A 24,088-nucleotide genomic window follows, 5' to 3' on the forward strand; every position below is an offset into this window, starting at 1 on the left:
CCCACCCCCATATGTTCACCCAGAGGCCCCACTCCCCCTTGAAAAAACCCCACTATACCCAGCCCTACCTTCAGCCCCTCTAGAGGCCCAAGCTCATGAACCTGCATCCACTGTCACCTCTGGTGAAGCCCTGCCGGTATCCATCAGTCGTATAAAGATTGATGCCCAGGGCAACACCACACAGGTGACAGAACTCCGACCCCGCTCCAAAGCAGAGATGAAGGAGCATAGGCGGCAGGTTTGTATAATTTTTGGTGGGGCCCAAAATGGTGGTGCCCCCCCCCCGCTCCCGCCCTGTAAGCCGATATAAAATGAAGCTACAACGCGTCAGTGCCACAAGATTACAAGGGTCAATTAAAAGTGGAAAGTCAGAAGCAGCACTTGCCTACTTCAATATACAGTATTATATTTTGTTGCATCTGTTGTGATGAAGTGGGAATGTTCTTAATATTTTCTCTGAATACTGTGTGGGTGCCTCAGTTTCCCCTGCAAGATGCCAACTGAAGGTGTTGGGGACAAAGAGATCAGGTGGCCTCCTTGTCCAGAAGAGACACAGAGGCCAGAGGAGGGAGTGTCAGTTTGGAGCTGGCTGGGGAAATTGGGAGAGACTCAGAACTTGGTTCTGGGCTCCCCACCCCCCAAGATGGACCTGACAGAGGGGTTCTGTTTTCTGTACCAACAAGCTCTGTTTAAACTGTGTTCCCGTCATCTAATAAACCTTCTGTTTTACTGTCTGGCTGAGAGTCACATCTGACTGCGGAGTTGGGGTGCGACCTCTGGTTGCCCCAGGACCAGCCTGGGCAGACTCACTTTGGAAAGTGCATGACGTGGAAGGGCATGCTGAATGCTCCGAGGTCAGACCCAGGAAGGTGTAAGCTTCTTGCCCTGGAGACAGTATGCTCCGAGAGAGGAGGCTCCCCCAGAGTCCTGACTGGCTTTGTATGGAGATGTTCCAAAGCATCACAGCATCCCCTTCCACACCGTGCACTTCCCAGAAGTCCGCACAGGCACTGACACTCCCTCCTCCGGCCTTTGTCTCTTTTCCAGGCATTAGGAGGCCACCTGATCTCTCTGTTCTCCAACACCTTCAGTTGGCACCTTGCAGGGGAAACTGATTTGGGAGAAATGAAGTAAAAGCTGCCCAAACCGAGCTTGAGCACTCCTGAATTTTGAGGTGTTCAAATCTGGAAGGCAGGTGCTGGGGGTGGGAGAGGGCTGGGGGCTCCATGGGGGAGCATGGCAGCAACTGTCTGGAGCTGCATGGAGCCAGATACGCTGGTCTGAGTGGCACAGTAAGCAGTTTGGGGGTTGGAGAAGAGGTAGGGAGTTCCGGGGGGCAGTCAAGGGACAAGGAGCAGGGGGAGTTGGATGGGGCAGAGGTTCGAAGGGGCAGTCAGGGGACAGGCAGCAATTGGATAGGCATGGGAGTCTAAGAGGTTTATCAGGGGACAGGTAGGGGGTGCGGTCCTGGGGGGGGGAAGTTGGGTGGGGTCTCAGGAGGGGGCAGTTGGGGACAAGGAGAAGGGAGGCTTAGATAGGGGCTGAGGTCCCAAGGGGCAGTTAGGGGCAGGGGTCTCGGGAGGGGGTAATTGGGGAACAAGGACCAGTGGGGCTTAGATAGGGGGTGGAGGTTCTGGGGGGCAGTTGGGGCAGGGGTCTGGGGAGGGGGCAATCAGCGGACAGAGGCTGGGATTCAAAGGGCTCTGGGCTGCTGGCAGCCGCGGGGATCCCAGAGCCCTTTGAATCCCAGCCCCGGCTGGGAGTCAGAGGACTCTGGGCTGCCTGCAACCGCAGGGAGCCCAGAGCCTTTTAAATCCCAGCCGGGGCCGGGAATCAGAGGGCTCTGGGCTGCCCGCTGCGGCGGGGAGCCCAGAACCCTTTAAATCTCAGCCGCTGCTGGGATTTAAAGGGCTCTGGGCTGCCTGCAACCGCGGGGAGCCCAGAGCCTTTTAAATCCCAGCCGCAGCCGGGAATCAGAGGGCTCTGGGCTGCCTGCTGCGGCGGGGAGCCCAGAGCCCTCTGATTCCCGGCCGCGGCTGGGATTTTAAAAGCTCTGTGCTCCCTGCGGTTGCAGGCAGCCCAGAGCCCTCTGATTCCCGGCCGCAGCTGGGATTTAAAAGGCTCTGGGCTGCCCGCCGCAGCAGACAGCCCAGAGCCCTCTGAGTCCCGGCCGCGGCTGGTATTTATAGGGCTCTGGGCTCCCCGCCGCAGCGGGAAGCCCAGAGCCCTCTGATTCCCGGCTGCGGCTGGGATTTAAAAGGCTCTGGGCGCCCCGCGTTTGCAGGCAGCCCAGAGCCCTTTAAATCCCAGCCGCGGCTGGGATTTAAAAGGCTCTGCGCTCCCCGCGGTTGCAGGCAGCCCAGAGCCCTTTAAATCCCAGCCGCGGCCGGGAATCAGAGGGCTCTGGGCTGTCTGCTGCGGCGGGGAGCCCAGAGCCTTTTAAATCCCAGCCGCCGCCGGAAATCAGAGGGCTCTGGGCTGCCTGCAACCGCGGGGAGCCCAGAGCCTTTTAAATCTCAGCCGCTGCTGGGATTTAAAGGGCTCTGGGCTGCCTGCAACCGCGGGGAGCCCAGAGCCTTTTAAATCCCAGCCGCAGCCGGGAATCAGAGGGCTCTGGGCTTCCCGCTGCAGCAGGCAGCCCAGAGCCCTCTGATTCCCGGCGGCGGCTGGGATTTAAAGGGCTCTGGGCAGCCCTGGCGGCGGCTGCGGCAGCGGCGGGGGGGCGCTCCAAGCAGGGGAGAAAAAACATTGGTGGGGCAGAGCCCCTGCTTGGGATTTATTCATGGGGCTAAAGCCCCAGAGCCCCATATAAGTCGGCGCCTATGTGAAGGAGTTCATCTCAGACACCGCTAGGGGGCCCAATGAGCCACCACTACTGTTCATAGGCCGCCTGGCTCTGGAAAATGGACAGGAGTTAGTGGATAGGGAAGAGGACATAGTATTAGCCAGGACCAGTAGCTGGTCCCGGGGTCTCTCAGGGAGCCTGGTAATATCTAACACTGCATGGCCTCTGATTGCCCCAGCCCTGGCCTTCCTCCATTTACAGCACTCCCTTCAAGGGATCCAAGTCCCCAGAGGAAGCGTCAAGGACATCCCTTCCCTGAGATGTGCCATCGCAGGGGGGTCCATCATGCTGTGGTCCCCTACCCAACACCCTCTCGGACTTACTCAGGCCCAGATTAACCAGGTCAATGCCTTCAGGCATGTTATTGACCCCATCGAGATACCCATAGCCGAAGCTGCCATTGACTTAGCCATGGATAGCAGTACCACCCCTGACACCGGGGCAGTTCTGTGGCTAAGGGGCTAGGCGCCCCATTGGGCGACTCTATGAAGCCCTCGAGAAAATAAGATGGTCCTCAGCCCAAGCTCTACCCATCAGTACACCCCCACCACACGCCAGTCCAACCCCACCACACGCCAGTTCACAACCCAGGTCCCAGTACTCACAGCATTCATTTACAGAACACAAAATCTTTGGGTTCTTATTGTACAAGGGCCTCACTAAGGAGGTTGTACGTAAGCTCAATAGTGAGCAGCAAAGAGCCTTGGCCATAGCTCTGGGATGGGAAGAGCGCCCAGAACCTTCCCAGCCAAAAAACGGATAGCGGCCGGGTGCTTGGCGGCGGCCAGCACCCGGCCAGGGGACCCTCATCCCTATTATCCGCTAGTTTTTGACAAGGGTCTTGTCATCCCTTTTTTGCTGGACAGGGGGGCACAGGTGTCCATTCTACCCCCTCACGTCCCTCACACTCCCACAGGACACACCATTTATGTGCAAGGCCTCAATAGCACAGAGCCCCACTCAGAAGTAAAGGTACATGCACACATAAACCACACACCAGTAACATTTCGGGCCCCAGTGGGCCCACGCCCCTCCTCGAAGTCTCTTTTATGTCTTCACAGGAATCACCTGCCATGATTGCCACCCCGCCTCGAGAAAACCCCCTGGTTGCCTGGTTAAAAGCCTACACCCTGCAGGAGGTCCTCACCGGGAACCTGTCAGATGTCCCCTCATCACATGATTGTGTCGCCTGCACAAGACGGGAGGCCTCAGACGGAGGATCCCCTTTCCTCTGGAAGTTCCTCCCTCTCTCGAACCTGACTCCACAGTATCCAGCCTCCGCCTGCAACAACACAGACTGGGTCCATCGACCACTGTTCACCTGCAACACCAGCAGTGACGACCGGAAACCCAACTCATTCGCCCCTGTTGCGTTTAACCCCCTCTCCTACAGTTTAACTTTACAGCAAATCCGTGGACTGTCGCTTGGTCTGGAGGCCCTCACCAACATCACAGCCGAAGGGTTTCGTCGAACCAGCGACGCTCTCACAGTCCTGGCCAGCTACACCGAGCAGAACCATCTTCTGATCCAGACCATCCTACAGAAGGACTTTTGTGTTGCCTTAGAGGACCCTGATCCTCGCTTTAAGGGACCATGTTGCCTGCACCTTCAGCCTGGGTGGAACAACTTCTCAGCCATGGCTGACCAACTGTCCTCCTTCGCCTTGCAGATTCGTAAGGAGTGTAAGCAGTGGGATCCTGGGCCCAGTCCATTGAGCAGTGGCTTATTACTGTTGCTTTTGTTCTTGTAGCCTTTTTGTTGGGGATGGCAGTGGTCAAGCAGCTAATTCGTAAGGTTGTGTCAGCCCTGCCTTTGCAGGTGAGGTATTCCTCCATCCCCTTGGAGAGCAGCAAACCACCACCTCCATACTACGAAGACGACGACTTGTAAAACCCTCTTTTTTTTTTCTTCTTCTTCTTTTTTTTGTCTTTGCAAGGGATATCCCCCTCACAGCCCCTTCAGGTCGGCCAGGGGAGCATGTCTGTTACAGCTCCATTTTGTTTCTTAAAGCTGTCCCCTTACTCCATTTTGTTCTTGTTCTCCTCTGTGGCCACTCCTCCCTGGCTGTTAAGTTGTTCACCAGGGCCTCTGCTTTCTCAAAGGGAGGGCCCCCTTAAGTTGTTTAACAAGAGCCATTGCCCTTCTCAAAGGGATGGCCACTTGTGCTAAGTGGGACCACTACCCTGTTCAAAGGGTTAGTCCTGTTATCACCTTGTTAAAACCTGGGCTTAGTGTAGGGTGGGCTCTGTCCAGAGCTGCAAGACCTATTGTGTTTTTAAGATCCTGGGCATGAGTCATACCTCTGGTCTCAGGGCAAGTCCAAACATGCCTCTGTGGCTGCCTGCAGTTTTTTCTCTGCCTTCTCTCCTCCCTGTAAGAGGGGGAGCCAATCAGAGTTACTGGCGGGAAGCTGCCAGGGTTTGCCTTTAAAAACAGACATTTTCTGAACAGACTTCAGAAAGGTTCTTGCATTGCTGCCTGGTCTGATCAACCAGGGGTTCTGGGGGTCCTTTCTCCGCTCTCGTTTTATTTTTGAGCGTACCCCCGTTTTTGAACCCCCCCCCCCACGAAGAACGAATTGCTGCCTGAGAGATCTCCTGATTATCAAGACTGTACCGAGCCTTCTGATGTTCTTGCTGCTTCTGCCTCTGCTGCTGCCTTGGGGGATGGTAAGAATCCCTTTGTGAAACTTTCTATACTTTTATTTTATTATTTTAGCTGCTGGCTCTGTCTCCCCAGCACACAGACTCAAGCTAAACCTTGGTCTGTGTCTTAAAACCTCTCTTACACCCCACCCCCCCTTGTCCTGGCTGCTGGTTCTGTTTCCCCAACAGACAGACCCAAGCTAACTCCTTGGTCTGTATCTGTAATCTGCTTCTAGTTCTGCAGTGCCTTTGCCATTAGAAATAAGCCTGCTTGCAGCCACCCCATTGCTGCAGTCACCCCCCCTCTTTGGAGCTGTGTCCTGGACACACACCACTCAGCCCTCTGGAACTATCCTTAGCATAAGGTGCACCCATTAAGTAAGGTTTAGCATTATACTTTGTAAGTTAGGCTTAGAGAATTGTTGCATTGTGTTTTAATTTGTGTAGTCTTGGTTAAGTTAGATCATAGATAAGATTTTGCTGTGTTCTGTATGTTGTGTATTTGGTTGTTATGGTTTTGTTGCTATGGCAACTGAGTTAGATTATTATGGGTTAGCTCAACCGGTTTCAACCGGCTGAGGAGCTCTCTGTATATATATAAATAAAATGGAGGTTTTGGTTAGCTGCCTGCTCTCTGGCCTCAAGTGATTGCTTCCTACACCGGCTGCCCCAAGGATATAACACTGGCGACGAGGGTGAGACTCCGGTGCTGCTCCAGTAACAGAAGGAAGTAGAAGTTAAGGTAAAGAACAAAAACAAAAAAGCTGCTTGTTTGCATTGACTGTGAAAGTGAAACTAAAAATCATGGCTACTCTGACCAGGCCCCTGGAGCCTTTTGATGAGAATACAGAGCAGTGGCATGTGTATACTGAGCGTTTTGAGCTTTTTGATATTGCAAATGACATTACAGAAGCAAAGAAGGTGCCAATATTCTTAACTGTTGTAGGGGCTAAAACCTACTCTCTGCTACGCAGCTTACTACACCCTGTTAAGCCTGAGACTAAATCTTACAGTGACATTGTGGAAATCCTGGGGTCTCATTTCTCCCCAAAACCACTGGTAATTGCTGAAAGATATAGGTTCCACAAAAGAGACCAAAAGGAAGATGAAACAGTTGTACAATTTGTAGCCATTTTAAAAAAGCTAGCAGAACACTGTGAATTTAAAGAAATGTTACATGATGCCCTGCGTGACAGGTTAGTGTGTGGCCTGTACAGTGAAGCTATACGGAAGCGCCTACTGACAGAGGCTCAGCTTACCTTACAGAAGGCTGTTGATATTGCTGTCTCCATGGAACTGGCTACAAGGGAGGCACAATACATCGGTGCACCCCCTAGGGTGCAAAAAGTGTCACAAGAACCAACCCACAAAACTGTGCAGAGTCAAGAATGTTACCGCTGTGGTAAGCCGGGTCACCAGGCATCAGAATGCTGGTGTAAGGACCTGGTGTGTCGACACTGTGGCAAAAAGGGACACATTGAGTGTGCCTGTAAACAAAAGAAAAAGAGGCCTGTGGTCTGGCCGACAAAAAGAGGAACCCTGCATACCCTAGAGCAGACCCAGGATGATCAAGGTGACACCTCATCGCAAGAGGAAGTGCCACTGCATGTTTTGTCTTTGGCAATGGGCTCACATGAATACAGGGTAACCCCGTTATTGGATGGCAAACGTATACGCATGGAACTGGACACCGGTGCAGCCGTCTCACTGATCTCCGAGACTGTGTATAAAGAAAAGCTACAGCATCTTCCGCTTAAGGCAACAAAAACTGTTCTGAAGACGTATACGGGAGAAGCTGTGCCTATGCTGGGCACTATTGATGTTAAGGTGGAGCTCAATGGACAGGTGGCTAAATTGCCACTGTTTGTGGTGAGAGGTAACTACCCAGCCTTAATGGGTAGGTCTTGGCTTGGGAAGATTCAACTGAACTGGGCAGAAGTGCACCGGATGACTAAAGAAGAAACCAGTCTAACCCCTATACTAAGGAAACATGCTGCTGTTTTTGGAGATGATTTGGGAAGTATGAAGGGAATCACTGTGACATTGAACATTAAACCTGGCAGTCCACCAAAATATCTGAAAGCCCGAACTGTGCCATATGCCATCAGGCCAAAAGTTGAAGCAGACCTGGAGCGCCTGGTCACCAATGGAGTCCTAATACCAGTTACCCATAGCTCATGGGCCACTCCTATTGTTCCAATCGTGAAGAAAGATGGCTCTCTCCGGATTTGCGGTGATTTTAAAGTCACTGTCAACCCAGTGTTGTGTGCAGAGCAATACCCGCTTCCCCGCATCGATGACCTCTTCGCAGGCCTGGCTGGGGGACAAAAGTTCAGTAAGATTGATCTGAGTCAAGCATATTTACAGATGCACGTCGATGAAAAGTCCCAAGAGCTGTTGACTATTGTGACTCATAAGGGGCTTTATCGATACTGTCGTCTACCCTTCGGAATAACATCTGCTCCCGCCCTGTTCCAGAGGGCTATGGACCAGATCTTGTGTGGCTTGTCAGGAGTTCAGTGCTATCTGGATGATATCCTGGTCACTGGAAGAAATGAAGAGGATCACTTAAAGAATTTAGAGGCTACCCTACAAAGACTGGAAGAGTATGGCCTACGAGTTCGCAAAGACAAGTGTGAATTCTTCAAGCCCTCTGTTGAATATTTGGGACATATCATTGATTCTGCAGGTCTTCATAAGGCCCCTGCAAAAGTTAAAGCTATTGTGGAGGCTCCCCCACCTCGAAATGTAAGCCAGCTGCGCTCGTTTCTAGGACTCCTGAACTATTATGGAAAGTTCATCTCACAGTTAGCCACACTGCTAAAACCACTTCATGAGCTCCTTGGGCAGAACAAGGCCTGGAAGTGGACTGAAGCCTGTGATGTTGCGTTTAACAAAGCTAAGGATGCATTGCTAAATTCTGAAGTTCTAACGCACTTTGATCCATCCTTACCCCTGCAATTGGCCTGCGATGCCTCCCCTTATGGAGTGGGAGCAGTCGTGTCACATATTATGCCTTCAGGAGAAGAGAGACCTATTGCTTTTGCTTCACGCACTCTAAGCAAAGCAGAAACTAACTATGCCCAAATCGAACGTGAGGCATTAGGAATTGTTTTTGGAATTCGGAAGTTTCATCAGTACCTGTTTGGGCGAAAATTTACTCTTCTCACAGACCATCGACCTCTGACATCAATTTTTGGACCTTACACAGGCATTCCCCCATTAGCTGCTAGTCGTATGCCACGTTGGGCATTGTTACTTTCAGCACACACATATGAAATCAAATATCGGAAATCCACTCTACACGGCAATGCAGATGGCCTCTCAAGGTTGCCTTTGCCGGTCAAACACCAAGATAGTGCCCACAAGGAAATCTTCTACTTTGAACAGGTAGAGAATACACCCATCACTGCTACTCAGATAAAGAAGGCAACTCACGTTGACCCAGTATTGTCCCACGTTATGGACCTGGTGATGCATGGAACATCTCGACAAACCTCTCCGGTCTCATCCGACCTTGTTCCCTACATGTCCAAGCGGACGGAGTTATCGGTCCAATCTGGTTGTTTGTTGTGGGGGAGACGTGTCATTATTCCACCACCACTGAGATCACAGATGTTAGAACAGCTACATTCTGGTCACTGTGGAATAGTGCGCATGAAGGAAATTGCACGAAGCTATTTTTGGTGGCCTGGACTGGACAGCGCTATTGAAGAGAAGGCAAAAGCTTGTATGTCATGTCAGGGTGTGAGGAATGCACCCCAGTGGGCACCCCTACACCCATGGGACTGGCCTGAAAACCCATGGCAACGTATTCACGTTGACTTTGCTGGCCCCCTTGAAGGAAGCATGTTCTTGGTGGCAATAGATGCCCATTCTAAATGGCCAGAAGTCTCTATAATGCAGTCCACTTCTGCAGAGAGTACTATCCAAAAACTACGAGGACTCTTTAGTCGTTTTGGTCTGCCAGAACAACTTGTGAGCGACAACGGACCGCAGTTCATTTCTCAGGAGTTTCAAAAGCAGTTTATGAAAGCAAATGGGATACACCACATCACGTCAGCACCATATCATCCGTCCACCAACGGATTAGCTGAAAGATTTGTGCAGACAATGAAAAACGCTTTGAAATCAGCAAGGGGACAACACTCCATTCAAAAGCGTCTGGATACCTTTTTACTTTCCTACAGAAACACACCTCATGCTACAACCCACGCATCTCCGGCCTTTCTAATGATGGGACGACAGCTGCGCACTTGCTTTGATCTGCTGAAACCTTCTGAACCCCGACAAATTGTGCAACATCAGCAGCAATATCAAGTCATCAGACGGGCACCCAGAGCAAAAGACCGAACCTTTAGCCCGGGACAGCCAGTTTTGGCTCGGAATTATACTTCCAGAGCTAAATGGGTTCCGGCCACAGTCATCACTCAAACAGGACCTGTTTCCTACACAGTCCGGACTGCAGAGAATCTTACCTGGCGGCGACATGTAGATCAGCTGTTGCCAGGTCATGCCAGTCCTCAGGACCCATCTGCAGTTGAGGGGTCTGACTTCACCTCTTCTGGTGAGGGATCGAATCACGAGTCACCTGTTTCTGACTGTTCTCCTCCATTACTGCCGGCGGCTGAGATACCCCTTTGCCCAGCACGAGCTGATACCACCTCCTCACTTGTTCGTGCTGAGGACCCTGAGCCCCTAGTGCTTTCGGGTGCAATAACACCAGTAGTTCGCCGTAATCCACCTAGAGACAGAAGGCCTCCTCATCGGCTGGATCTTTAGCTAGGGCGAACCCACGGTTATGGGGCAAAATAATCCCCAGGGTTTAGCCGGGAATGGAGGCAGTCTACCCTCCTTCTCTAGTCTAGTGTGTGTTTTATTTAGGGGATGTTCTTATTAGGGGGGGAGGAATATGTTGTGTATTTGGTTGTCATGGTTTTGTTGCTATGGCAACTGAGTTAGATTATTATGGGTTAGCTCAACCGGTTTCAACCGGCTGAGGAGCTCTCTGTATATATGTAAATAAAATGGAGGTTTTGGTTAGCTGCCTGCTCTCTGGCCTCAAGTGATTGCTTCCTACACCGGCTGCCCCAAGGATATAACACTGTATAATTGTAATTGTCTGTCTTCTCTCTGCAAACCCCCCCCAGCTTCTCTGTGTCTTTCTACCTTGTTACACTCTCTCTGCTGCTTCAGCTTGCAGCCTGTTTGTTCTGTCTCACTAAGTTTAAATCTCTAGCATAAAACCCCATTGGTTACTTTCTTCCTCTCTGATACCCCTCACATTCTACATTTACACCACTGTGACGCATTTTTACCTAAAATTGTTTGTTATTTAACACATTTTATCCATAACTGTTAGTTGGTTATATGCTGCTGTGACACACCTTTTTACATAGAAATCGCTAGCTACCTGTTAAATTTATACCTCAGTGTTAACTGATTGCCCACTGTATTGTATCCTACTGTGTTGTACCCCACTATTGAAACCCCCTTACTGTTCACCAAAAAGAAACCCCTCCCCAATTGTCTACCTTAACAACCCCATACCTCTCACTATTGAATTTTCCCTGTTTTTGTATTTTCTTAATAAAGTTTATTTTGCACCCCACCCGTGTGGTAATTGCTCCCCAAGATCCCATATACCTGCAGGCAGGGATAGTTAGGTCAATATTTTTTCTAAAGGTCTGGGAAGAGGATTCCCTAGTAAATGACTTTTAACTAAGCAAAATACCCCTGTATTTGGCCCCCAAAGCAGTTGTGGCCCGGGCCCTGCAGGAGGGGACTCCTGAAGATATCGCCTTTCTAATCAGGTGTGTGTTGCCTATTATTTGGGAAATGAAATTCCTATCTAGGTGGGGATGGGGAAAATGGAAGTGATGTTTCGGTTCAGATCCCCCCTGGGAGATGCTGCAGATATGTAGAAAATGAAATCCGTGTTGAATGTGATATAGCTGGAGAAAGAGACCTATTTTCCATAGAGACCTGATATTTGGTGTTTTACAAGGATTCTAAGCCGCACCTGAATTTAGTCCCTAATTTAAATCTGTGCCACCAGATTAAAGAAATGAAAGGGCATAGTTGGGGGAGTTATACCTCACTATCACTATTGATACATTGTGTGGTTGGTGAAGAATTCTACACCAGAGACGTGTAAAATTCCTCCAAGAAAGGTCAAAGATTTGACAAGAACTCAGGGAGAAACTGCAGATTTTGATTTTCACCCTAGAGATGGAAGCTATGGTGACCTGTAGCCCAGGTAAACTATTTTTAGAATGCTGCTCCCTAGTTAAGTGGCATTGGTCACTCCTAAAAGACGCCATGATTAAATTGGGCACAACTGTCTTTTACCATTTGGATCCAAAGTTTCATGAAGCACAGAGAGAAACAGCTGATTCCTTCAGAGCCATTCCATGCCTGTGGGTCCCAATCTGGCTGACTTGCTGGACAAGAAGCAGCTCCATGCTGGGCAAATGATGGTGGCCAATGAGGGAATGTATCAGATTCCAAGTTCAGACCGCAGGATACATGAATGCTGAGTCCTGACTCTGTGGTTTGGTCTCTTAGTTTTGCTATTAAGTCTTAAGCATTTGTATCACTTCTCCACCTCCTGCTACTTTGAAAGATTAGAAAGTGTGGAAATAGAGCACAGGTGGTTTTCTCATGATGCAACCTACCCACTAGCATGAGAGCCCTTCCACCCACACTTTCGGGAGAAGACCCAGGGCGAAATGAACTCACAGAAATGGAAGGCTCCGAGGATATTGCAGAATGTGATTTCACACAAAGCTCACTGGGTGGAAATGTGAATTAAGCGAAAACTGCCCTATAGGTTTATATTTTATAATCTTTGAATAAATTGTTACCAGCGACAATGAAATTAAACACGAAGTTAATTAGTGTAAAGTAAGAGGCTGATTATGTGATAACTTTCAGTGTTACAATATAATTCAGGTTTTCTTCTAGTTCTCTCCCTGTCCCTCCTACTATATCGGAAATGGTGGCTAATCTTGAAAAGTAAAACCTCACTCCAAAGGAATTAGAGTGGGGGAACATGTGAGAGAAATAGCATGTATGAAAATAGAGCCCCAGTGTAGATTGTAATTATTTCTATTTCCAATGGAATTTATTTTGATAAACTTTAAAATAAATATTCTGTGAAGAGGAAAATTGCTTGAGTCAAGATGTGTAACCTTCTACTGAGTTAGAGGGTAACAGCCACAGAGTTCCCCAATTTGCTTGTTTGCTAAACAAAGACACATCGGGCAGGAGAGGTCAGAATTTAAAATGGTGATGGATGCAGGACGATTGATTTTTGCAACCAGTTATTTTACTGTTAGAGCCCAGCCATTTAACCCTCAGGGCTGGCCATGGAAACCTCCCCATAACTGGCCTTATGTTTCTTTCATGTTTGATACCTTTGGGGTTCGCACGTCCACACGACATGCGGTTTACGGCAGCAGATACTTTGAGAAAACTGCCGGGTTCAGTCGGGCTATTCCAAACTGACCTTGGCCCAAACTCTGCCTCACTTCGTCTAGAGTGGGTCATGTGACGAAGTCTCCATGGTAACTAATGGCCAGGCCCTTCCCCCCCTGCAGGGGGATGCTAAAGGTGTGGGAGAACAAAGAGATCAGGTGACCTCCTGGCCTGGGAAGGAGACAGAGCCCAGAGAGGAGGGGCTGGAGGGGGGTTGGCAGTTTTGGAAGCTGGCTGGGAAATGGAGGGGAGCCCCCATGGGGCTCGGGCCTCTCAACGGGGCTTTGGCCTCCCTGGGGCCCCAGATGGACCTAACTAAGGGGGTCCTGTTGTCTGTACCGGCAAGACCTGTTTTGGACTGTGTTCCTGTCATCTAAATAAACCTCTGTGTTACTGGCTGGCTGAGAGTCACGTCTGACTGTGAAGTGGGGGGGCAGGACCCTGTGGTTTCCCCGGGACCCCACCTGGGCGGACTCGCTGTGGGAAGCGCACGGAGGGGCAGAGGATGCTGAATGCTCCAAGGAGAGACCCAGGAGGTGAAGCCGTGTGAGCTTCTTGCCCTGAAGACAGTCTGCTCCAAGGGAGAGGAGGCTCCCCAGAGTCCTACCTGGCTTTGTGGGGAGCAGTTCCAGAGCATCACCCAGGGACTCTGTGACACCCCTCACTCCCGACCCGCAGCCCCCTGGGCTCCCTGCTGAGCTCCCCAGTCACTGCGCTGCTGGAGCCCCTCCCGACCTGCAGCCCCTGCTATCCCATTCCTGACCTCCTGTGACGTTATGAGCGTAATATAGTATTTAATTGAAAGGTGACAGGGCCAGAAAGAGTTAATTAACTCACCTCACCCACTGACCTGACCCATGGGTGAACCTTAAGGACTCTGTAAATGAATAGAGCTTTGAAATGCAAGTCTGCATTGTTAGAGGTAGAAGGGGAGATGTTTGCTCAGGACTTGTAATGTCAGCAAACAAGTCTTGTCTATTGCTGTAGTTTTAATTCAAAGATCAAAAAAGGAATATTAACATTTATGATGATACTTGATTGAAATAGTATTATTGTCTCTGTGTCTCTTTGAAGGTTGTGCTAACCTGGATCTGAACTGTTTAATGGGTAAATTACCCTGTGCTAATTGCCAGGATGTTTGGGAGAAGGAGTTAAGCCTATTGTTTCCTCAGGCTGAAAGGCTGCTGGAAATATATAAGAAGCCTGGGACATGATCCTGCTTCATCTCAGATCTGCTTTGGGTTTCAAGAGGGGGAAACCTTAAGCCATAAGGATTGAGATCCCGAGTCACTGACTGGAGTCACCCTGAATATGGACATTGGACTGTAACCTATGGACCATTTCTAAAAGGACTTTTGGCAACTACAAGCTCATCTCTGCTATGCATCTGAACCTCAAGAATTGAATTCAAGTCTGTCTGTATATACTTCTCTGCTGGTGCAATTTCTGACCATTGCACGTCTATTGTATTTATTACAATAGCACAAGTAAGTCACACACATGACATAGTCTAGGGGCTTGGCTACACTTGCAAGTTTGAGCGCATTAAAGCAGCCCCGGGGACCCTAACTCCTGAGGTGTCCACACTGGCAAGGCACATGGAGCGCCTGGGCTCTGCAGCTGGAGCGCTCCTGGTAATCCACCTCCATGAGAAGCATAAAGCTCGCTGAGCCCTGCTGAAATGCCCTGACATCAGTGTGGATGACGTGTTGCATCACTGCACTGTGATTGGCCTCAGGAAATGTCCCATAATCCCCTGAAGTCAAGTGCCCACCCTGGTCATTGTTTTGAAATCGGCTGCAGGCATGTGGATATCCCCTATCAAAGCTCCGTTTCTGACAGCCGGCTGCTTATCTGCTCTGGGACAAAGCAACCATTAGTGTGGCATGCTGCTGTTATGAGTGTGTGAGAGAGGGGGGGTCTGCTGCTGTCCGAACACACAAGACAGCATGCTGACACACTCTCAGCCCCCCAAACACACTGTCACTCCCCCCACGTACACACAACACACTCCCTGTCACACCCCCATTTGAAAAGCACGTTGCAGCCACTTGCACACTGGGATAGTTACCCCAGTGCACTGCTCTCTGTGGCATTGCCAGAGCTGCTAATGTGGCCACTCCAGTGCGCTTGCAGCTGTCAGTGTGAACACACGGCAGCGGTTTCCCTGCTGTGGTTTAACTCCCAGCGCTCTACCTCTGCAAGTGTAGCCAAGCCCTAAATTTCCCAAACCAACCGAACTCAGTAACTGCCCCCCACCACCACGTGCAGGGAGTAGGGGCACCGTGGAGCACACGCCGCACTTACTGGCTCAGCCTTGTGCATGCTGGGGTGGCCACCTCCCCATTGATGAGACCTGGTCCCACCATCTCCATGGAGCTCCAGTCTGCCCTGCTGCCATCCCTGTCTGTGTTGTCTTCTCTAGCAGTTGACTGGAAGGTGCACATTGGCCGCATGCCATGTAGCCGTGTTGTCTCGAAGGGCGAAAGCAGGAGGAATGGTGCCTTCAGAGCCCACCCAATATTCCATAACAGAGTTAAGGAAAATATTTCCCAATGAACTCTCAGTAAAAGATCAGAAGCAGCCAGTGTCTGTATCAGTCTACGAGCATTGGTATTTTCTTGAAATTTGTCAGACCAACCTAACTAACACCTAACACACATTTGAAGTTCTTCTTTTCAGACTGTTGCTCATTCTCAAGTTCTGCTTTGTCTCCAGACAGATCCAGTCTCTTTCAGAACAGCCTTGCTCTTTCTGTCTGTGTCACTCACTGAGGTGTCGGAGTAAACACTCCCCTTCCGTCTATTCTCAGACAAACACTAGTACCGTATTGTCCCGAGTATAGGCCGCACTTTTTTCCCCTAATTTAAGTCTTTAAACTAGGGGTGCGGCCTATAAGCGGGATCTTGTCAAAAAAAACCCAATAAAAATACTTTAAATCCCAGCCGCGGCGGGGAATCAGAGCGCTCTGGGCTGCCCACCGCGGCGGGAAGCCCAGAGCCCCCTGATTCCCCGCTGCGGCTGGGATTTAAAGAGCTCTGGGCTCCCCGCCGCAGCGGGCAGCCTAGAGCCCTCTGAGTCCCGGCCGCGGCTGGGATTGAAAGGGCTCTGGGCTCCCCGCTGCGGCGGGCAGCCCAGAGCGCTCTGATTCCCCGCCGCGGCGGGGATTGAAAGGGCTCTGGGCTCCCCGCCGCGGCGGGCAGCCTCGAGCCCGCTGGTTCCCCGCCGCGGCTGGGATTGAAGGCGCTCGGGGCTGCCCGCCGCGGCGGGCAGCCCAGAGCGCTCTGATTCCCCGCCGCGGCTGGGATTTAAAGGGCTCTGGGCTCCCCGCCGCGGCAGACAGCCCAGAGCCCTCTGAGTCCCGGCCGCGGCTGAGATTTTCTTTAAGTTAAAAAAAGTTAAAAATTTAATTTTTTTTAAATAGCACCAAACTTTAAGGGTGCGGCTTATAATCAGGAGCGGCCTATACTCGGAACAATACGGTATTAAGTGCTACTGATGGGTCTAGAAAGCATTTGTCTAGTGGAAGATGCCATTTCTGGGGGATTGCTCTCAAGATCCAGTACTTTGGGTTCAAACGTCTCCCAGCTCCCTTGGTGAAAATAACACCAAGGCTTCTTTGCAATAGGCAAGAAGAAAGGAGTTTTTCACCCTAGATGGGGCTTGAACCCACAATCTTTGGTTTAGGAAGCCAATGCCTTATCCATTAGGCCACTGGTGCTCTGAAGAGCTGTAGAAGGCAGGATGGAAATTCCCTCTGAGGATTGCACATTCCTCACATTCATTCAGAAGCCAAATACCCCATTTAATGGCCTTACAGAAACGTCTGCATCCCCTGGCAGCGAGGCACCTGGGCAGGTCGCTGACAGAGCTGAGCATCACCTTTCTGCCGGCCATCTTTAGAGAAGGACCCCACCCTAGAGTCACCCCTCCCTCCTTCAGCACCTCCACAGCTGTGGCTCTGAGTGGCAGTAGGATGAATAGGGGGCAAATCCGGGGCTGGAATGCGGGTAAGGTCGGCCTGTAAGGAGTAACCAGTTGGGGCAGACCCAGGGGAGGCTGTGGGCTGCTGGTCGGTTGTTGGGATCTGAGCTCTAGATCAAAGCTGCACAGTGACCTGACACCCAGGGTTATAAGACTGACATAGTGACCCCCTTACTGGACTCGGTGACCCCCAAACCCTTGTTACTAAGGGCATTGAGGAGTCTCTGTCCCTTAATAACTTCTGGGCGCTCCCCAGCAGGCTGCGGGCGTCAGCCGCCTCCTGCCTCACAGGTTAGACTCTTGGTGCTGTGCCAGCCGCCCCCTCGCTTGCAGGCCCAGTGTAAGAAGAAGGAGGCCGGGTGCTGGCAGACGAGGGTTTTGATTAATCCACCTCAGTGTGATGGGCACAGGACGCTTCCACTCAGTAGCATAGATGGGGGGGAGCAAGGGGAGCAGCTAAGGGCGTTGGGTTCCTCCGGTGGGGGTGTGGAGCAGCCGTTCATTTTCCTGTTCGCACTCCTTTGCGGTGTGAAAATCGGGGAGGGGAGGCAGAAGCCCCACTTCCCTCCCGAAATGACGCCCAGTGGGGGAAGCCAGGACAACAGGGTGGGGCGGCAAGTGGTGGCCAGACTCTCACCGCCAGGGTCTAGTCTAGCTCAGGGTCCAGCTCAACTTCCTCCCCGTGCCACTGGCCCCCAGCCCCCTTCCACCACCAGGTCAACCTGGGCACTAGGGCAGGAACGGGGTGAGGCAGCAAGTCAAGCTGAGCAAGGCAGGGAAAAGTGAGTCTTGTCTTCATGGGCCGCTCACAATGACGTCCTTTTTGTGTGCAACTGCTGCAAAAACCTCCCGGGCAGAGAAGCAACACGCCAAAATGGTGCCATTCAGCTGCCAAAGTAGCTCAGTTGGGAGAGCGTTAGACTGAAGATCTGAAGGCCCTTGGTTCAATCCCAGGCTTTGGCAGGCCCTTCGATACTTCTTGATGCAGGGGGGGGGGGCTTGTTTTCTAGGAGGGCAGCAGCGCCTTTATCTGAGGCAGGTACCTGATTTTGAGCTCCCCAGCAGGACAACAGAGAGCATGGGCTTCTCCCCCTAGTTGGCCCACCTGACCTATAACAAGGACAGATGGGAGCTGTCTTTCCCACGACTTATTTGTCGACCCAATATGGCGGGAACAGAGTGAGGCAGGACGGCCCTCGGAGATGGTGCCAGAGGGGGCAGGGACTTGGGAGGAAAGCTCCTCTGAAAAGCTGAGTGATGACAGTACTGGGGAAGGGGCATCTGGCACGTGGAACGTGGCAGGGATTCAGAGTCCCAATAGGAGGCACTTGATGTTAAGGTGTGAAAGGAAAGATCTGTGGTACGAACTGGCTCCCTTCCTCTGGACCACACGGTGTTTGGTGTTGGGGCGGATTTTAATTGTGTCAGCCGGCCTGAGAACCGCTGGTCCCATTTTCTCGACCGTCAGAGGAAACGTTTTTACAATGAGCACTACCTGGCGCAGGTCTATAGCGAGGTCGGCTTAGAGGACTTGTTTCTCCGTAATGGTACCAGTGGAGGGAGGGCGGTAGCCTCCTATTCCTCTGACCCGAGCTCATACGAGCCGCAGAGGGGATACACCTTTCTGCGGGGACAGACCAGGACTCGCAGTGACCAGATTTACGTGAAGGAGAGCACGTCGACAGCCCAGGGCAGGGTGGTGCCAATGGACTGTTTGGATCACACAGCTCTCACCGTGTGCTCAATGTGGGCAATTCCCTGACCCATGGCAGAGGATATTGGAAGCTGAGCATCCAGAGCTTGCAAGATAAAGGAGCAGGTGGGTGAGGCCTGTCAGTGTTGGCAGAACGGGAAAGCATCAGAGGGTTCTATGGCAACCGGGGGGATTAGTGGAGTCGTTGAGGGAGGAGTTGGAGGCTTTATTCCGGCAGTCAGGCAAACACCACAACATTAAAGAAACCAATGGTGCCAAATCCTGCAGCGTTGCCTGTGGGATTCCCACAAGAGCATCCAGGCAGGGGAGCCAGTCAGCGTGTGACTGTACGACCGGATCAAGTGACAGCTGGCCGAGTTCCAGGAGATGAGGCTCCAGCTGGCCGATATGAGCGGGAGCACCGAGTGAAGGGAGGGGGTGGCCTCCCCTGACATTTTTGCAGCCTGCAGGGAACAAAGACAAAGTAGAGGGATGCGGGGACTCAGGGCAGGCCCCACGGACGCGGTAGATCAGGATTATAGTTGATGGAGGAGGAAAGAGAGTCCTGCGAGAGGAAGCTGCTGGTGGGAAGAACATGGGCTTTTAACTGGGGGGTCCAGTGTTTGAGCCTGAGGGCTTGGCTACACTTACAAATTTGCAGCGCTGCAGCAGGGTGTGAAAACACACCCTCTGCAGCGCTGCAAATTGCGGCGCTACAAAGCGCCAGTGTAGTCAAAGCCCCAGCGCTGGGAGCCGCGCTCCCAGCGCTGTCCGTTATTCCCCACAGGGAGGTGAAGTACGGACAGCGCTGGGAGAGTTTTCTCCCAGTGCTGGCGCTTTGACTACACTTAGCGCTTCAAAGCGCTGCCGCGGCAGCGCTTTGAAATGCAAGTGTAGCCAAAGCCCTAGTTTTAGCAGCTGGCTTTTAAGCTGCTGTGCAGGGCAGTTCAGCTGTCAGAACACTGACTAGTACAAGCTGGGCTCAGATCTCAGTGGGAATTTGGGACCTGTTGCTTCATACCTAAGCAGAGGTGGAGTTTCAAGGCTTTGTCTTGCTCTTTCAAATGATGTGGGAGCCGGTGTTTTGCCTGCTGGCTGTTGTGACTTGCGCACCAGAGGGGACGCCGGATCCAGCAGGCTGGCCTTGTCTGGAGCCCTATAGGGAGGGATGGGAGCTGGCTTTACTCTGAGTTCTGCAGCCAGGCATGGGAGGCCGCCCTCTTGGTTGACCTACTGGCCCAAAGTCACTTTGGCGGGGTTGGTCTTTCCCCAGAAATGCTGAAGCACAGGCCTGAGGGAGGGAGACTCAATCCCCCTCCCTCTTGGTCAGGGCGGAAGAGGCGGCTGTAAGAGCGGCCAGGTTCCTGAGCTGGGCCTGCCAGCGTTTGGGGAGGGTGGAGCTGACTGGGGCATGGTGCTGGCAAAATGCCTCAGGGCGCTGGCGGGAGGAGCAGGCCAGGGCCAGGGCTGGGAAGAGAGAGAGACCAGCAGGTTTCCTCTATTGTTTCCTGCTCTCTTTTTCATCAGTAGTTTCTCCCCTGCATGAACTTGCTCACTCTCTCTATGAGACTGGCTAGCTCAGTGGGCCAAGCATCAAACTTTTAATCTGAAGATCCAGGATTCAAGTCCCTGGTCAGGTACTCAACTATTCCTTGAGATCTTAATAAGCTCTGTCTTTGAAGTCCTTCTTGATGTTACTTTTTCTTTTCAAGATTTTGCCTTTTCTTAAGAAGGTCCTTTTGTGTGTGGGACTGAAGGGGCAACTTCCTGACACCCCCCCCACCTCCCGTCCTCGCAGGCTGGAGGAATAAAGGCCTCTGGGCAGGGGCAGCTCTAGACTAGCTACCAGCACCTGGCGCCCCAGGCGAACCCTGCAATTGTCACCCCCGAACCCCAAACCCCAAGGGCAGAGCTAGGCTGAGGTATTTTGGTAAACTGGGAAACATTTTGCCCCTTTTTTCCTTTTAATGTTTTTAAATGTTTTTTGTTTTGTTTTTAAACAGAGGCTTAATTATTCGGTTTCTCCATCCGTCCGTCTGTCCAACCAATATTTCTTTCTCCATTCTTCTGGTTCTGGCTGCCCCTTACTACAGCCATAACTCTGGTCTTGAACTTTATAGAGTAGTGAGGTACCTTAAGGGTTAAATGCTAAATCCCAAACCCAAACAACACTAGTTACCTCTGTCTGGCAAAAGGTGTCTGGCAGTTTTGCCACTTTGAATGATTCAAATGGATTTTCAGTGGCATAATTAAAAAAACCCAACAAAGCAGAACCAAACCAATTCATCTTAAACCTTCAAAACAAGAGTTTTACAAACCATGAGTGTCAGTTTAGGTCCTTAAAACCTTACATCATCACACACAAAGTTCTCCTTTGCCTAACATCCCTTGCACTGCAATTACTCTTTTTTACACAACTGTACCCCAATTACACGTCCATCTTGTACAACCAGAGCCAGCCAGGGGCAGGCAACTTAAGTGCCAATAGAAACCCCGGACATTCCTTTAGTGATTTTGATTACATTACCCAGGAGTCAAATGATGAGATTATCTCTCCGCCTGCTGCCTGGAGCCATCCCCTATAGACCATTTCTGTGGGCAAAGGGCCCATTTCCCCTCAGAATGGCTGGAAAGGCTTCTCGGGACAAAACATAGTGGTGGTAGTAGCCACTTTACCTGACCCTCTTGTATAATTTAATTACCAAACTTCTATCAAATGTGACTGCACAGAGCTGCACATACAGTTATATTCAGTGAAAGTGAGCAACTGTCCCCAGAACTCAGTGCCGGGAGCCTTAAAGTATCTGCCAGTGGCACAGGTACCTTTTAAGTACCGAGACGTGCAGTGGCACATCTTTCATGGGAACCGGCCGGCATGTGCACGGCCGGTGTGTGCAGAGCAAAGGTTGCCCACGGGAGCTGTGTCAGACTCTGGCACCATGTGAGACAATGGACCACTTTCTGGTGGCTGGTTTTTTCCCCCGACAGGTGTGGGGACTTCTGGCTACATGATGGCGGCTGCCAGACTCAGTTGGACAGGATTCTTTTCAGCTCACCTGAGGCTTGTTCCTGGATGAACGAGGGCAACCACAGGGCGCCAGCAGAACCAGCTGCAGCTGCAGCAAGGGCGCCCTCAGCAGGGGCTGCCGTATAGCGGGCGGGTGGGTGTCACGGGACACACTGCGCCTGCTCAATGTCGGAAAAATCCTCTTCGGACTAAACCAGTTTGTTTCTCGAAATCAAAACAAGTGGGATGAAAGTTCTTTGCAAAAATATTTTGTTGCCAAACAAAAGCATCTCCTGTTTGTCGGAGTGTGTTAAATTGTCTCGTCACACACAAAGAGGAGACACTTAGATCACAAACATTAGATAAGATGCTTCAGTCTGAGCTAAGTAGTTGCTGCTCTTAACAATTTCAAAATAAAAAAATACAAATAAAATAGACTATTTCAGCTATTCTATTATGTCATAATCTGCTCTGAGTAAACATGATAGGACACCTCATATTATGCACTACTCCTAGTGACACTCGCCAATGGATCCCCATCCTCCACCCCGTCATTTTCCCCCACCCATGGAAAAATTATATATTCTATTGTAATCAATTGACTGACAGTGCCTCTGAGCCTAATAAGCCAGGTGACACTCCGCCAGCGCTGTGTGTAATAAACTCCTCTGCTTGACCTCTACACGGTGTGATTTATGTCCTTCAGAGAACAAAGAAAGAGCTGGAGGCCAGGTGAGCAGGTTGCCAGGGAAAGAGAACAAAGGACAGAAGAGCCTGGCTGGGTTGGGCTGTTGGAAGCAGGAGTCTGCTGGTTTGGGGACTCAAGGGGAGAGCCCAGGCTCTGATGGACTTTGCTGAATCTTCCTGCTTCCTGTGCTAACACAGAACTTTCCCAGGCTGGATTCCAGACCCCTAATAAACCTTCTGTTGTACAGCGCTGGCTGAGAGTCACTGGTGATTGTGGAAGTTGGGGGTGCAGGACTCCTTTGCGGGGAGGGGTGGGGGGGTGTAAGGCTTTCCCAGGTGCCCTGCTGTGACGGTACTGCCCATGGGAGCCAGCTGAGGTCACTCAATCAGGGTGAACTGCAAACCAAACGGGGCAAACAAACCCCAGAAACTGGTGGTTATTTCAATACTTAGCTTTACCAACCAGCACAAAACAGCTTCTACAGTACCTCACTGGTCACTTAGAAGTCCAAACAACGCAGTTCCCTTAAAGTGCCCAGCCTCAGGCCTCCGTCCAGACACACCTGTCAGATATGATGATGATTCCTGAGAATCTTACTTCATCATATAAAATAAAAGGTTCTTCCAGTCCCAAAGGATCAGCCACGTACCCAGGTCCAATTATAACTTAGATCTTACCCAAAATACACGCCACAGCCAATTCTTATTAACTAAGCTAAAATTTATTAAAAAAGAAAAGAGAGAGAGTGTTGGTTAAAAGATCAATATACAGACAGACTTGAATTCAATTCTTGAGGTTCAGATACATAGTAGAGGTGAGCTTGTAGTTGCCAAAAGTTCTTTTAGAAATAGTCCATAGGTTATAGTCCAATTTCCATATTCAGGGTGACTCCAGTCAATGACTGGGGATCTCAATCCTTATGGCTTAAGGTTTCCCCCTTTTGAAACCCAAAGCAGATCTGAGATGAAGCAGGATTATGTCCCAGGCTTCTTATACATTTCCAGCAGCCTTTCGGCCTGAGAAAACCATAGGCTTAACTCCTTCTCCCAAATATACTGGCAATTAGCACAGAGTAATTTATCCATTAAACAGTTCAGATACAGGTTAGCACAACCTTCAAAGAGACACATAGACAATAATACTATTTCACTCAAGTATGATTATAAATGTTAATATTCCTTTTTTGATCTTTGAATTAAACTATAGCAATAGATAAGACTTGTTTGCTGACATCACAAGACCTGAGCAAACATCTCCCCTTCTACCTCTAACAATGCAGACTTGCATTTCAAAGCTCTATTCATTTACATATCTTCCTAACCAGTCCTCAAGGTTCACCCATGGGTCAGGTCAGTCTATGAGTTAATTAACTCTTTCTGGCCCTGTCACCTTTCAATGAGATATTATATTACACTCTTAACGTCACACCTGCTAAGGTGACTCACTACAGGAAGCTCCTGGCATGGAACAGGGGTGCTGAAAGCTCCAAGGTCAGTCCCAGGACGTGCGGAAGGCCAGGAGGTTTCCCGCAGTGAGAGCGTCCCCTGGGCGGTGTCACACTGATGAGGGCTCTGCCTGGGTTTGGTTCAGAGCTGTTCCAGAGCACTGAGCCTGTGTCAGCCCCCCAGCATGTGACCTGCAGGCTCCACTCTGGCAAAGCTCCCTGTCCCTGGGCTTTGGCATCACTAGCCCCTGCTTAGTGACTATCACAGCCCTCAGCTCCCTGAGAAGGGTCACAATATGTCT

At 50.8% G+C, this 24,088-nt stretch overlaps 1 non-coding gene across 1 annotated transcript; it reads left to right on the forward strand.

Moving 5' to 3' along the window:
• The first annotated feature begins 17,844 nt into the window (after positions 1-17,844).
• Positions 17,845-17,917, forward strand: TRNAF-GAA. Its single transcript has one exon. It is a non-coding gene; the product is annotated as a tRNA-Phe (tRNA).
• Positions 17,918-24,088: the final 6,171 nt, after the last annotated feature.

The sequence above is a fragment of the Mauremys mutica genome, unplaced genomic scaffold (assembly GCF_020497125.1).
Source record: "Mauremys mutica isolate MM-2020 ecotype Southern unplaced genomic scaffold, ASM2049712v1 Super-Scaffold_100251, whole genome shotgun sequence".
NCBI lineage: Eukaryota > Metazoa > Chordata > Testudines > Geoemydidae > Mauremys > Mauremys mutica.